The 13,556-nt window shown below is 39.9% G+C and overlaps 1 protein-coding gene across 2 annotated transcripts in view; it reads left to right on the plus strand.

The window, feature by feature from the left end:
* The window catches only part of PRKACB (protein kinase cAMP-activated catalytic subunit beta), a 66,739-nt gene that overhangs the window by 343 nt on the left and 52,840 nt on the right, over positions 1-13,556 (plus strand). The window contains exon 1 of one of the 2 annotated variants that reach the window (XM_066325129.1): positions 380-594. The exons of the other annotated variant lie outside the window; for it this stretch is intronic. The gene's annotated coding sequence lies outside the window, so the exon portion shown is untranslated. Of the gene's footprint in view, positions 1-379; positions 595-13,556 lie in introns of those variants that run through there. 2 annotated transcript variants of the gene reach the window in all.

Here is a 13,556-nt window from a genome sequence, read left to right on the forward strand (position 1 = left end):
GGGGCCGGGCCTGGCGCGCCCGCCCCGCGGCGCCGCCGCCGCAGGCCCCGCGGCCTCGGCCCGACCCCCCGCCCCTACAGGCCCGGCCGCGGCCTGCGCGGCGCCGCGGGGAGTTGGCCCGACCCCGGCCCCGCCGCGGGGCTCGGCGGGCTCTGGGGAAACCAGCGGGACAAACCCGCCCGCCGTGGCCGGGCCGAGGCCGCCGCCGGGCCGCGCGTGCGGCTGTCCCGCAGCAGGTGTCCGTCCCCGGTGGAGGAGGAGCCGGCGGCGGGGCCGCGGTGTCGGCGGGCAGGTGTCGGCGCCTCCGCCAGCCTCCATCCTCGCCCCGGCCCGCTCGCTTTCCCCACCCCCGAACACACCCTGCCGGCGGGGGAGGCCGCCCGCCCGCCGCGCTCCGTCTGCGGCGGGAGGGTTTTCATCCCGCTGCGGGGAATGTAGGTCAGAAACTCCTGTGCTCGCCCGGATCGTGCAGCCCCGGTGACCCCGCGGCCGTGCCCGCGCCCCGCGGCGCAGCCCCAGCCCCGCGGCGTGTTTACATCGCTCGGGAGCGCGCTGGGAGAGCCCTCGGTACAGCGTTGCTCTCCTGAGCTCTGGGTAAAATGGAAGACAAAAGCATTGATCTGAACTCGTCATGGCAGGGAGCTTTCTGCTGGTGTTTCTGTTCGTTTGTTTGCTTTGTTTTTGTTGTTTTGTTGGGGTTTTTTTTCCCCCCTCTGAGCATTCCAGCATAACTTTAAACAGTATAAAGCCCCTTCAGTTATTGGGAAGAAAACCTTAGACTTTTTTTTTTTTTTTCCATGTTGACTTACTTCGTTTCTGGTGATAAACTTTGGGTATGTTTGTGATGGATAAGAGTAAAGACAAGATGTAGTGAGCAGGCAGTTGTGCAAGCTCAGTGTTGTGACAACAATACCCTTTGTTACTGGAAAATCCTAGGGCATTAAAATGGAAAAGAACTTTAAACGTAGAAGTTGGGGGGGTTATGGGTTTGTTTGGGGTTTTTTTTGTTTGGTTTGGTTTTTGGTTTTGTTTGTGGGGTTGGGGCTTTTGTTTGTTTGTGTTTTGGGGGTGTGGGGTGTTTTTTGTTGTTTGTGTACTTTTTTTGTGTATTTACTACTGAGGTCTGGGGTAGAACTGGGTAACCCGAGTTGCATAGGCCGGGTCCTGCCCACACAGCATTCCTCTGGCTTCCCAGGGATCTGCAGTGGGATGTCCAGCTGTGGGAGCAGGGGCTCTGCCTGACCTACCCAGTTCTCATTGTTGGTTTCACCTTTCAGTTCTTGTGTCTTAGCTCACTGTCGTTTTAGACTTCACAATCCAAATCTTAGTATTTGACCATTATTGTTTAGTGGTTTCATTTCTTAGTTATGTGCATTAATTTTGATGGAAAGTATTTTAGCCTAACTATAAAGATAAGTATGGAGAGAGTGGATTGTTTGAAGTACTTCCAATGACAAAACACTGGATTTTTATTCATGGTAACTGTACTGCTATTAGTTTGTGCAATTAAAAAATGCTACAACACACAGTGTTTACTTCCATTTTAATGAATTTTCATGTTACGAAATACAATAATTTTTTAGGTTGCAGAAGGAGTTTGCTTCAGAACCTCTCTTTCTCCCTGTGTTAGTGTTTAAAAATGAAATGCTGCTAGAGCCATCAAGCTCAGGTATTTAATTACTCAGTATATTTAGCAGCAAAAACCTCTACAATGATACAACTCCTCTAACTAGGAGAAAAATTTGGTCGTCATTGATATACTGCTGGGAAAGACCAGGATTCATTTACCATGGAAGGTTGATAATATATGAATACTAAGCAGCTAATTAATTATTAGAAACAGTGTTTGGTTTACTGTCAGTGAATGTTGATTGTAATCTATTCATATGATACATGGCAACTAAAAACTAAAGAAATATAGAATGTGATGGAGCTTTAATATTTCTGAATTATTTATTTGCTTTATTGGACCGGTTTTCTAGTTTTGCATGTTAAGTGTCCTGAGTAGCATGTATTCAGACTACAGGACACTGAAAATGAAGTTGTTTGAAGGGGTAAAAGAAGAATATCCAGTTTTGAATTCTAAAGGTGATGTTATTTCCTTAATCCATGCATGGAGCTTATGGAATTGTGTGGATCAAGGGCATGCTAAGGTCCCTGGAAGAACAATGAAGGGTAACACAGCTTTCTCTGATAACTGTACATACTAGTTCATGAGGTGTAATTTGAGACCTCTTGCGCTGTCTATGGTCAGCACAGTAAATGCTGTTCACTCGACTATGGCACTTATATTCTTCTCATTTATTGTAGCTTTCCATTTATAGTCAATATCTTTAGTACTTGTTACTTCACTTAGGCGATGAAGTGGAATAAACCCATGAGTACGTGAACACCAGTGGTTGATGAGAGCAAATGTTTTGGAGTAGTTCTGGGCTGAAGTTGCAGGTGAATGAAATCTGAGTGATGGTGGTTTCTTAAGTTTGGTTACCAAAAGGGGAAATTTGGCTTGTGTAGCAGGGAGGACAAGATATACTGTGTATACAGAAGATGGAAAAGAAAGCCTCAGTGTAGTCTCTTCGGGGTTTATTTCTATGGCCTTCTATTCCAGGTTCTCCTAATGTGCATTGGATTTTGACTTGGAGGACCAAAACTAAAAGCTGTCCTTTGGTAATGAGAACCTTCAGGGTTCTGGCTCCATTTTAAACTTTGTTTTAAATGCTTTCATGGTTTTCTACAAGGCACAGCAACCTACAAATTCTGAGGGCCTTTTAGAACAGTAATATAAGTACCTTTCATTTGAAATCTGGAGAGAGACAATTATCAGTTGCTATAAAAGTTACTCTGATTCCTCATCTTAATATTAATTTAATTATTTTCATCGTTATTTGTTGGGGTTTTTTTTTCAGCTGCCCAACTTACAGTAGTTGAGAACTTTTGCAACCTAGAAGTTAAAAATATCAACATGTAGTAAATTACATATTTTAAAAAAGGCCAAAGGGAGTCTTCCTTAACTTGTTGCAATTAATGTAGAAAAATGTTAGCTTTATTGTTGTTCATTATCTTGGAATAATTTGTGAAAGTAGCATGAAATATAACTACAACATATCTGAGGTTAAAAAAAGGTCACATAACTTTTTAATTCAGCAAGTGCATCTGTTACTTTTAAAATCATTATTAGTTTTACATGAAACAGGAATGTTTTAACTTTGCTAGAATGACTTTCTAAACCAGAATGAATGTCAGCCCTGCAAAACTATATCATTTGTAGAAAGTTTTGTGTGTGTTTTACTTCAGACAACACAATAATATAGATTTTTAAAGTAATCATGATGTATGGCTGTGAATTATTTGCCCTATTAGATATGCAAAGGAATGTCATACATGACAGGAAGAGGTTTGGCTATAAATTAATAGGAATCCCACTTGGTATTTTGTTTGTTTTGTTTGCTGGGTTATTTTGTTTCCCCCATTGTCCATTCCCCTTTTCCCCCCCCAGTTTCAAGAGTACTTGGGTGTGATGATGTCTGTTTCTTTGTAACCACCCAACTGCCCCAGAGACCAGGTGATTAGAATACACTCTTTAGGGACTGGAAGAGTTGTAAACTTTTTCTTCTTCCAATAGTTCTTGATGATGTGGGCTTGGCTTCTGAATTGTTTTGAATTGAATCTCATTTGCTGAGATTCAGATGGTCTTTGCTGGTTTTTCCTGTGACAGTATGTGGTAGGAAATTGCTCTTAAAATGTATTTTAAAAGGAAATTGTACATTATTTTCAAAGCATGATTTTGTACCTGTGTCTTCTACCTAGGGACCAGATCTCCGGTTCTGTTAATCCAGCATGATTTTACTAACTTTGACTTCTGTTGTCTTTAAATAGCCAAGTACAGCATGTGTGATGTGTATTCTGCATGTGAATTTTATGTTCATTCACTCCTTCTTCTCCTCAAAGTGTTCCCTACAGTATCTTCAGTATGACAGAGTTCCCATTATAGTCAATTCTTTGCTTTTTAACTCTTGTAATTATTCTTTAAGTAGTGTTCCTTTGAAGTGTTCTTGACAGGAAGATGCAGGCTTCTACTTTGTCTTTTTCCAGTAGATTTTAACCTCCTCTGGGAACATTTCTTAACAACTGAGGGGTTTTTTCCATATTTTTCATGTGTATTCACTGCTGGATCATTCTGTTGTATTTTCTTGCTGGAGACTACTAGTGTATTTCTTGTAAAGACTAGATGAGGCAAGGCTGTATCACTGCTGACCTTGGTTAGATTAAAATTGATGAAGTAAAGGTGAAAAGCTCTGTATCCATTGCTATCTCAAGGTAGCTGATTCCCTGTTACTTTTCCTGACACTCTTGCTTGAGTGTTTTTGATCAGAGTGTAGTTTTGTTCAACAGAGAGTATCTTTTTTCCTTTTGCTCATTTTGTTTAGCTCTCCAGTTTTGAAATGGGTAGCTTTTGGAGCCTTGTTCTTGGATCTGAACATCAGCTAAAATACATATTGTATAAGGAGCAATTAACAATGTATATTGTAGTGAGACTGGAATGGTCTGCATGAATAACATCTCTAAACAATGTAGGTAAAGCTTCTTTCTGACTATGTTGGGGTTGTATCATCTATTAATCGGGTAGGTTTCAGCTGTAAGAAAATAAGAAATAGTTTTAATTACTTGCTGAAGAAATATCTGAAAATCCCTCTGCTGTAATCACCAATGTAAGAGTACTAGTATGCACTGTGTGACAAGAGGCACCATCTGAAAATTCTGTTTTAATTAAAAACAAAATGCTTATTCACAGCTTGGACTAGCAAAGAGAGAGGTTATCACTCATTAAAGACAGCCACATGGTAGCATAACAAAAGGTCAGAAGGACCTCCAAGTGATAAATTGGTTTGTATTTAGCTGTTGTGGTTCAGACTATTTTAAAGACAGAGTATTTTAAATTACTTGGCATTTCCCTCCTTACTGGGTTGGTTTAGTGTTTGTTCTTCTACCTGTCCACATTTGTAGAAGTGACATAATCAGAAGTGGTATCTTGAATAATGCTGGGATTTCTCATATTCTTTCAAGTCACTTTGTTCTTTAGCCTGATTAAGACTATGCTGTGCTGCAAAAATGAAGCCTCTCATTGGTACAGGGAGCAGAATGTAGGGATGCAGCAGTGCAGGTTACAGTGTGGGGTGCAGGGAGAGCTCTGCTCCATTTCACACCAAGCTGGCAGGGAGTCTTCTCCAGATAGTCAAAGTTCTTCTGGCGCTGCCACATCCCTCCTTTGGACAGAGCTCCTTTGGAAAGGCTTTTGGACAGCTGTCAGATTTTCTGATTTGCCTGCATCCCTTCTAGACATCATAAAGGACTTGTTTGTCCAGATGCTTTTTTTTTTTTTTTCCCTAAACTACAGTGGTTGGTTTAATAAAGAATATTGTTTCTGCTATACAACAGGTGAGTTCCAGATCATATCTGAGTAGATTGGTTTTTTTTGTTTTATTTAATCAGTGCTTCTAGCATTTAAGCTTGTAAAGTTTTCAGTGTTAGGAACCTTGAGTCAGTGGGGATTTTCCTTTAAAATTTTGAACTTTAGGGCGGCTAGAACTTGGTAAAAAGTCTACCCTGCAGTGCTGCTCTCAAGCTCTGTCATTATTTCAGGTACAAGGTGCTATTTCCTAAGTATTTCTTTCATTTGCAGTTCTGCTTTACTATCCCCTGCCACTTGTTTTCCTGCCTCTGTGCCCTCAAGTGTGCTGGAGTAACTATTTATGAGACAACAAGGTGAACTGAATCTGAGATTGATCTAGGTTAAAAATAACCCTACAGAAAAGGAAAAGCAGAAGGGACTTTAGTTAACCTGGATTTGGCTTCCTGATCCACTTCTCTGCAGCCACACAAGCAGTTGTACCAGTGCAGGTGGGATATGGCACAGAGAAGAGAGTGGATAGCAGGCACTAAATAGGAGCTGCCTGACCTACTGCTGTTGCCAAAAGGAGAGCTGTGGTTTCAGGCTGTACTGCGAGTATTTTCCTACCATAAGCAGTTTCTCTGCCGTGAGGTAGAAATGCTTCCTGAGAAATGGGAAAGAGAACAAAGTAGCAGTGGAGTGCTGAGGAGGTAAGTGAAGTGAGGAATGTGTTGTCTTACAGTTGCAAAACTAGGAGATAAAATCACTTTGTTTCTTTGTTTCTTTTTTTTTTTTTTTTTTTTTTTTTTTTTTTTTTTTTTTGTTAACCTTCCCCTTCGATGGTTGGGAAAGGATTACACACATTTTATTCCTTTGTGTTATCCTGGTGTTCAGGAGAGCTAGTAGTGAGTTTGTGCCTCATTTTGTTTGTACAAAACCAACATAATTTGTTCCCTGAAACCCACGTGTTCAGTTTTGGAAAATAAGGTGAATACTGACAGGAAATGAAAGTGAGACTCTCTGTGTAGCATGAGAATTGGTATGCAGCAGTCTAGAGAGTGTGCTATGCAGAGGCTAAAGGGAGATATTGCCCTGCCTGTAGTGTTGGGATCAGCAGAGGTAAACAAGAGTCTCTTCAGGGCTTGTTTGAGCCTCTCTGGCAACTCCCTTGCTGTTTCTTCCACATCTCAGCAGAATCACATCTGCTAAGAGTAAGGTTTCACAAAGCAGCTGAGCCCATCTGGTGACTTGCACTGAAAAATCAGGTTTTATTCCTAAACCTTCCACTAGGTCACAGTTCAAGTAATTTCTTCAATCCGTTGTTAAGGTCTTTTACATAGACAGAAAACAATGCAGGTTTTATCTCTTTGGATTATCCATAATTATTTTTGCACACCAAATCAATTTACTGAGGTGTCAGACGGCAAAAGACAGATTCAAAGGAGGCACTGAAAGCACCATTGGCAATGAAATGGTCTGGTAGCAAGAAGAAGGAGTCTGTATTTTTTAGCATTGAGCTCTTCAAGACCTCACCCTGCTAACTTCTTGAAAAAATTATTAGTCCAAACTACCACTTTCTCTTCTGCATTTGTTTATAGAAGAAATTACTTCAAGACTTCAAATTTTTGGTGAGAGATGTTAGCACCTGGCAGTTGGACACCTAGAGCTATATGAAGGTAGAGAAAAATAGAGCAAAACATTGCTTGTTTCTCTCTCTATATTTGCCTTATGGATCTTTAAGACAATAGTATTTTAGAAGAGGATTTTTTTTTCTGTTAACTTTTTAATTTTGTATTTATTTGTTTGTTTTTTGGATTTGGGTTGGTTTTTTTGGGTTGTTGTTGTTGTTTTGGGTTTTTTGTTTTGGGAGGTTTTTCCCCTATTTGCTATTCACAGTAAGAAATTAAACAAAGTTTTTATTTCTTCCATTAAATAAATTACTTTCTGCTTTTCCCTGCCCAGAAGGAAAGGGTGTTTGCTGGCTTCTGATAGAATGGGTTCTGGCATATATTCCTTGTTATACCTGTAGTAAGGGTTAGGCTAACTTCTTAACATTATGCTATGCAGTAAAGGTGTGGAAATATCTTGGTGTTTGTTTCGTGTGGATTTTTAAAGCTGCAGTTTTTGTGACTTCAGAATAAACAGCCAGTTTCTCTATATTGGGATGTCCTCTGTCTGTAGTTTTAAGCAATCATTTTGAGGGGTTTAGAGATATTTTTCAGTAAATCAGGGAGACATATAAATACACTCTGCATATGAGAGTAAATGTATGTCCAGATTCTGAGAAAGCAAAAATCTTCTCTATGGCATAGCTGATCTTCACTAGAGAAAGCCTCATGAGCATTTTGAGCCAGCTCCTCCCCTTAAGAAGGGCAGAGAGGTGCTGACTTGCACTGACCTTTTCCTGTAGAGAGATACAGTATTTCTGTGATAGACTAACAGTAAAGTAGCAGTCTCTTTACCTGTGTGTCTGTTAATATGTTGCTAGGTGAGGGACTATGTAAACTGTTTGGTGATTTGTAAATGCAATTGTTAGTTTGTTATTCCTCTGCCTCTTGTTAACTTGTATCCTTTTCCCTAAAATGCTGTCATATTTAAACAGAGGGCTTCAGGAACTTTTTGTTTCTTTTATTTTATTCAGGTTAAGCTGCTTCCAGGAAGTACATACTCATTAACATACTGCACTTGCTGCTAGCACTTGTCTATAAACCCACAGACATCCACAGCTGCCATGTGGCTCAAGAAATTAAAACAAAGGAAAGTGCATTTTTGGCAAGAAGATGGAAACTTGAAAAATAGAAAAGACTGTTACTTTGCCTGTGCTCAGAATCAGTTTGCTTTTCCCTCTCACAAAATGACATAATTAAGGGTGTATGTACTCTGCTACTTCAGCAGTTGCATTGTTATTGTAATTAAGGTTAGTTTTGATTACTATAACATTAGGCAGTTTGAAATTCTTTGTCTTGTAGCAAGCAGCGGTAACAGTTTTATTGTGTATGTAAATTCTGATTGTTAAGCATATGATGATCTAGCCTTACTTTGCACAGGGTGAAGTTGTGATATAACTGCACCAAAGTTTATCATTAAGGAAGTTTTCAATGCAAATTATCTATATTCAAGCATTATATTAACTGATCCATAGATTATTGTGCAGGACGGAGGTTTTGATTGAGGGTTTCTCATTGAAAAACAGGATAGGTGATGATAGAGAGGAAGAGCCTTACATAGGTAAAATCATACCAAACCCCACTGAATGATCTTGGTATTTTCCTCTAATAGGTGATATGAAAGGAGATGTTTTCATTACCTGGTTGAGGACTATTTTATATTGGGCAGTTAAAAATTCAATACCTCAGCTGTATGTTCCTTGTGAAAACTTGTGTAGTGAGAAGCACATCCTGGAACTCTGAGCACTGGAGCTCTGCTTTGGGTACTGTGGGTTAAACATTCTGAAGCAATAGAGTGCAACAGTGCATGGCGTGTTCAAGCTGGATTCTCTCCACTGGCTGAAAAATCTACATTGTAGAGGTTTACATGAACTGAACTTCAGACAGAAATTCGGTGCTAGATCTTTTAGCTTAATAGAATGGCTTGTATGAATATCAAATTGCAAAAGTAGCAAGTTTTGAGATTTGTTTAAGTGTACAGCAACTCCATGGGATGTGGAATTGCCTGGAAGATTGAGGGTGTGTAGTGCTTTATAGTGGTTCTTAGGGCGTTTCCCAGTTCTTTTGCAAATTAGCAATTTTTTTTCCTTTGAGTTTCTTGAGGATGAATGAGCAGATGCAAAACTGACACTAAAAAAGTTAGGCTCCTTTTCACACAGATTGCACTAATGCCTAAGAAAGTTCAGTTTCTTTCTAAATTTGGTCTATTGTTATGACATGCTTTCTTCCAAAAGATTGCACTTTTGATACTACCTACCTCATCGTCCAACTGTTCATTTAGTATTCAAATGCAGAATTTATTTCATTTGCATATTAACTTAGGGTTTTTATATTGAACTCCGAGGTAGGACTTTCTTGAACTTTAAATGAATGTGTTCAGAGTTTGGGTTTTTTTGATTTCAATTAGCAATTTTCATTTTCAAGCAATATTTACTACGATGTGTCGGTGATGAACATCAAACACTTTGCATCTCAGTGAACACTCAGGAAAAGTTTGGCACGGATGGACTGATGTCCACGTAAAGAATTACTATGTAATTGCTATGTGAGTGACATCTTTTATCTAGAATAGCTAGACGGCATGACCTGTAAAACTGTGTGGCATGGGAAGTGAGGAATGTCCTATGCTTGCTTCTCTCTTGCCTTTTTTAAGTAGCTGTATTGCTTCTGTTGGCTTTTTCATTAGGAACAGGTACCAATTTATTCCTAATAAAACATTAGAGCTCTCCTTGAGAATGAGAAACTACAGAAAATGAGGAGGAAAAAAAAACAAGCAACAGCTGGTAAAAAAGGTCAAGAAATGTAAAAACAGGGAGCCAAAGGGAGCTCTGAGCAGAGTATGGTTTAGGTCTTGTCCACTATACTCTCATCCCAGAAAAAGGAAATGATGAATGCTGGCCAGAGATGCTCTGCTTGAGGAGGTCAAAATACCACAGGTGTTAGGACATCCTGAAAAGCTTCTTCCACCTGGTTGCAGCTTGGTCAGAGCAGTAGAGTCTCTGATTAAGAGATCCTGCATCATGTGGAGCCTTAGAGAAGTGTATAAATGTAAAGGTGAACCAAGAGCATGTTAATAAGAAGTTTTGGAGAAGCTGAAGTAGAGGTCGTCATTAATCCCACTTGAGCCATATTATGCATGTGTCCCACCTTATCCCAGAGGGAACTAGCTCTCAGGACCCCAGGCAGAGCATTATAGATGTGCTCATATCTTTAATGTATTTTTCCTGGCTGGGCTCTGGATTTAGCCCAAAGTACAAGCTGATCCACCTGGCATCATGCCTTTTCTGATGGTAGGAGATCCTGTACCCTGCTGTCTAGGCAGGGCAAATGGTGAGAAGGTGAAGTATGAGAGCATAATGGAATTTTCCAAGTTGAAGTGTGAAGATGAACAGGATGCCATGAAGCCTACCAAAATACTGCATGGGGAAGACATGTATCTCACAGGACAATGATCTTCTGCTGGGGTTACTCTTGCGTCAGTCTTGGGGCCGAGTTCAGCTCTTGCTACAGAGGCAGAGAGAGCACCCCTGACTACCTTCAAGCCACATGGCCAAAGGTACATTCTGTGGTTTTGTTCTGCCAGAGGTGCCAGGTATACATGGCACATTGTTTAGTTTCAGCCAGTTCTTGTGGGATTTGGGAGGAGTTGTTGGTTTTTTGGTTTGGGTTCAGGGCTTTTTTGTTTTGTTTTGTTTTGGTTGGTTGGTTTTTTAATGGAAAGTGTCTCAAGAAGTTTGGTATTTTCAGGAGCTAAAATGGTATTGGTTGTTCACTTCAGAAGAGATGGGTTTTTTTGGTGGTGGTGGGTTTTGGGTTTTGTTTTGTGTTTTTTGTTTTTAAGCCATGCTTGAAACTATGCAACTTACTAAAGAAAAACATTTGCTAAGTAATTGACAGCAGAAATATAGAACATAATTTGGCCAAATAACTTGTTCTTTTCAACTATAAGACAGTGTCGTATGATGATTTGGTTGAATTTTTAAACCAGTTATAGCCCCCATTACTTGTCACTGTTACTTTAGAGTGTTTTTTTCAGGACCTCTTTGAGAAGCAATTCTCTGCTGGGCAAGAGTCTTCAGAGTAGAACCTGATACTTGTTGGTATGATATTTTTGAAAAAACTGAAAACATGCTTGTACTGTCTCCAGTTTGAGGTTTGAGTTTATAATTATGAACCATTCTTCAACTTGCTGCTTGTGGAATACTTACATGACCAATTTTCTTTGGCAGTAAAGCTGACTTGAAAAATGCCTGCCCTTATCCCCCCTGCTGCTCTGCTCATAGCTACAATTCACTGTCCTCCTGTGCTGATACAGCTGTTCAAGGACTGCTCTCTGTCTCACCACAATGGTTAACATCCTTGCTGCCACCTGGTGCTGCCGTTTTAACCCTTATTTCATGGATCTGTCTTAAAACACCGCCCCACCTTGTGTTGGGCTGATACAAAGGAGGGATCCAAAACAAGGGGGAAATGGTGTTGCAAGCGCCTTTTGCAGCTGAAGCAAACACACACATTTCACTGAAGGGAAGAAGAAAATGCTACTGTTGCATGTGTCGATATCACTTTTTAGATATGTTAACATGAGATGGTTTTTAATTTGAGGGACTCTTTGGAGCCTTCCCTTGATCCAGAGATGCTGCTGACTGACTTTGTAGTGCTGTGCGTCACCATGCCATTCTCAAATACTAGATGCAAGAGTTGTCCCATTTTTTACTTACAACTGAGACTAAAATAGTGTTTGTATCATTTTAGTTCTGTTCAGTGTGATTACCCTCATGGTCATCAGCACAATTTATTTTGACAAAGTTATCAAAAAGATCACCAGCCTTCCTCTTCATATTTTAATTGCTCCAGAATGCACTCAAGTATTTGTTAGGACAAATAAAACTGGAAGATGACTAAAACATACACACTCCTTTTAGATACAGCATGTAAGTAGGGAGTAGCAGGAGGAAGAAGAGATGTGCAGAACTGTGCAGCAGCATAGTGAGAGATATGAATGAAATAATCTGATACCAAAGTTAGCCTAAATGCTATGGTAAAGCTAGAGGTGTAAGCATTGGAAATTTAGCATGATCTTTGGCAAGAAAAATGAAGCTATCTCTTGCATTTATCTTTGATGCAGTTGAACTGAATTATTGCATTTAGTGGTGAAGATACATCCTGCAAAAAAATCAGTATTTTTCATTTAAAATAAAAATAAAGTTCATAGCCTTATTGTCCCTTCTTTCAAAAATAACTTGTGGTAGTTCTGCCTTTCTTTGTGTGAAAGTAATTCCAAACAGAAAATAGTAGTTGGCTGGTTTTCCACAGTTCTATTCACAACACTATAATTTTCTCCACCAACTAAATTGACTCATTCATTTCCACTAATACATACAAACTTACTTGTTCTGCTGCCAGTCTTGTTGTTAAGAGGACTTGCCCAAGACACAGTGGCTAAGAAAACAGAGCAGTAGATGTTCAGTATGGAAAGCACGAAAGTGCAATCCTTTCATGTGCAGTCTCTTTGGACTTGGACACAAATTTTTCACCAGGAGAACCGTCAGCCACTGGAGTAATCTCCCCAGGGAAGTGGTGGACTCCCCAAAAGCAATATTTTTAAGGTTCAGCTGGATAGGGTGCTGGGCCATCTTGTCTAAGGTATGCTTTTGTCAAGAAAGGTTGGGCCAGATGAGCCTTGAGGTCCCTTCCAACCTGACCTTCTATGATTCTCTTATGTGTTACAGAGAGGCTGAATAGCAGAGCAAGTCTGTTGAGCTGTTTAATACTTGTGCAGCACTAGAGAGGGGTTTGTAGAAAGTGACTGCAAGGAGACAATAGATAGGTACATTTTTAAGAAATAAAGCCAGAGTGAGAATTTTAATTCCTCTCAAATGGTGTGAACAAGTTTGGATAGTCTCAAGAAGGCAAGAGTTATATGAAAAACACTTCACTTCTTGTTGGATGCACATTTAGTAATGAAAAGGGGACATTAACTGAGGGAAATACATTTCGGGAAAATGCATGCTTCAGTTGTGAAAGATGAAATATATTCAGTAAATGGGTGTAAGCCACAATGTTGGCAATTTTCTGAGTCAAAGTAATAGTAAATACTGAAGAAGGAAGATGAAGAAAATTAAGAAATCGTATTATTAGTCCCTATTAAGTATTTGCTAATGATACAGGTATCACCTATAGCATTATAGTATGGAGAGTATTTTTCCTCTTCCAAAATACAGAAGTACATTAGTGTTGTGTGTTTAAAAAAGGAAAAAAAAATTGTTGACATGTCTGTTGATGCTACTCTTTTTTGGGACACTTCTTTCCCTGCTGATAAGAGTCCAGTGGACCTTTATTGTACTCCAAGGATATGATGAAACACTAGATCTTCCTATTTGTGATTGTATCAAGAACTATTCAATGAAAGGTACCATTAATTTTTTTTCTGGTGTTTCATCATATGGCGGAGTGTATTCTCTCATGAAAGATTAAACTGCAGATGCTGCTGACATCTGTTA

The sequence above is a fragment of the Sylvia atricapilla genome, chromosome 9 (genome assembly GCF_009819655.1).
Source record: "Sylvia atricapilla isolate bSylAtr1 chromosome 9, bSylAtr1.pri, whole genome shotgun sequence".
Lineage (NCBI taxonomy): Eukaryota > Metazoa > Chordata > Aves > Passeriformes > Sylviidae > Sylvia > Sylvia atricapilla.